This window comes from Diaphorina citri, unplaced genomic scaffold (genome assembly GCF_000475195.1).
Source record: "Diaphorina citri unplaced genomic scaffold, Diaci psyllid genome assembly version 1.1 scaffold6421, whole genome shotgun sequence".
NCBI lineage: Eukaryota > Metazoa > Arthropoda > Insecta > Hemiptera > Psyllidae > Diaphorina > Diaphorina citri.
Window position 1 is genome coordinate 21,135 of NW_007383797.1, and position 2,281 is coordinate 23,415.

General features: G+C 33.8%; 1 protein-coding gene and 1 long non-coding RNA gene across 2 annotated transcripts in view; one reads left to right on the top strand and one right to left on the bottom strand.

Moving 5' to 3' along the window:
- LOC103521974 (putative leucine-rich repeat-containing protein DDB_G0290503) overlaps positions 1 to 248 on the bottom strand; it is a 20,704-nt gene extending 20,456 nt beyond the window's left edge. Inside the window, exon 1 of the mRNA XM_008487078.3 lies at positions 153 to 248. The gene's annotated coding sequence lies outside the window, so the exon portion shown is untranslated. The remainder of the gene's footprint in view (positions 1 to 152) is intronic.
- Positions 249 to 666: 418 nt separating this feature from the next.
- Positions 667 to 1,887, top strand: LOC113472599. The gene is made up of 2 exons (XR_003394837.1): positions 667 to 849; positions 1,647 to 1,887. It is a non-coding gene; the product is annotated as an uncharacterized LOC113472599 (long non-coding RNA).
- Positions 1,888 to 2,281: the final 394 nt, after the last annotated feature.

Sequence of the window (2,281 nt, forward strand, 5' to 3'; positions counted from 1 at the left end):
TTATTATTATTATTATTATTATTATTATTATTATTATTATTATTATTATTAAAATTAGGTATAAGTAGGTACCCAAGAAAATAGGTACTCAGAGTAGGTATCCTAGTCACATTTTGATTATATTGTTGTGACATTGTCGTCTCCTACCTTACCAGAATAATTTCAATTTCTCACAATTGAACTGTTGACTACGTAGAACTCACTATAACTAATTAACTACGTCTTGTACTTTTTTTTTATTAATGATCAGTAATTTTAGTCGAAATCAAAAGTTAAAAATTTTCGAGATTTTTTGGGTGATGGGTGAACATGATTCATAGTGGCGGGACTGGCGGGGATGCGAAGCAATACAACAACAGAGAAAACCAAAAGCTCACAGAGAAAAAAAATATTCAAGATACCTCCACACGTAACTTTATGAACGCGAGTTATTTTACAAAAAGAAAACCCCTTTTACGTAGTATTTAAAAGCAGTTTCCAAGAAGAAATAAAACTGTTTTTCGATTCTGGAAGAAGGAATACTGATTACTGATTTTAGCTACGTCAGTACCTGCTATGGAACTTTTGATTTTATTTGATCCACAAATTGTTGAAATTTATGTAAACGAATCTTTTCGAAAATCACCGCTTAGCGCAAGATGGCGCCTCTAGCGCTTCTAAACTTTTTTTATTTTTACTTTTTCCTCTTCTGAAATCTGGAAAAAATAAAAAAGGAAGGAATAAAATGTTCTCTTTCGTAATTCAAATTGTGATTTAATTAATTGTGTTTTATTTTCACACTTTTATTGCTACAAGTTGCCCTGTCTCGTTGTTTTTACAGAAACTCTTCGTCTCTCATCTCAAGGCAAGGTAAGCTTTTCAGAAAGTTGCAACTCCTGATTTCATTTTCATTGTTGATCATGATAAAGCCTAGTTTACCTAATACCAATCTATTTCCTCTAGAAATGGTAGGTGGATATGGGATTCGTTGTATGAGCTTTTTTATTTGGCGTAATAGAAAAAGCTTTCTTGCACTTATAGTTACCTAAGTATTTCTGTTATCCAAATCTTGGATTGTGAGCATTGCAATAGGCTGGTATGTCAGGGTGTTAACATTCCTTACTGTCCAATTCTGGTAATCATCTATCTCAAACTGCTTCCTATCAGTCTGTTATCTGACTTATCTTCTACAGCTGTCTAACACTAGGGACTTGATTCATAATTTACCAAGTAGGTAAAGCTCAAACATTGTTTAAAATATTTATTAATTTATTTTTATCGAGAGGGAACTATTAAAACAGTTCTTTTTGGGGATAAACCGGTAATTATGCAGAAGTCACGTCCATGGAAAAGAAAAGATCCTTTTTGTATTTAACCTAACCCTATAATAACACTGATCACTGCTCTAATTGTGAAAACTCCTTCTTGTGTTTAACCTAACTCTATAATAACACTGGTCATTGCTTGTTTGTTCCAGTTCCTTTGGTAGCAATATTCCACGGACGTGACTTCTGCACAAGTACCGATAAACCTTTTGTTATTTATTTGACTTGTCCCTTGGTGGTCAACCAGTGTAAAGTCAATCTCAACCAAAATCATGTGATTTATTTCTATCTACGTGACTCCAGCTTGATAATGATGATGTTAAATCATTTCTAATTTTTCAGAAAATAATACTTAAAGCACACAGTTTGTTCAGTGTAAATACAAGTCAAGTATTCACATATTGACAATGGCAAACAGTAACAACAGCAATAGCAATGGAAGGGGTGGCAGAATTCAACGTCCAAATGATCAGACTCAAGCTAAAATATGTCAGTATAAGTTAGTCCTCTTGGGAGAATCAGCTGTTGGAAAGTCTAGTTTAGTGTTGAGATTTGTACGAGGCCAGTTCCATGAATACCAGGAAAGTACAATAGGAGGTGAGTGTCAATCTTCCCATTCTATTAGTTTTAGTATGCCGACAAAAAATAGGTTTACAATGTACCTATCACTTTTGTTTGGGTGATTATGATGATTTTAGGTTGTGGTAATGTGCCGGGTCGAGATAGGCAAGGATGGTAAACTTGCCTTGTTTTTAAGGGTGTGTTTATGTACCGGGCTCATTTCTGTCCTTCCTTGGCGTGTGGAAAATGATGTGGTAACTTAACACAGCCTTCATGAGGGTGTAAAGTTGGCGGGAAATTTGAAATTTTGATTTTTTTTTTCCACAACTTGTACAATCTGAATTCATTTTTTACTTTTTATCTCTAGTTTGCACATTTATATTATACTTTACCACTCCAATACAAAACTGTAGAAA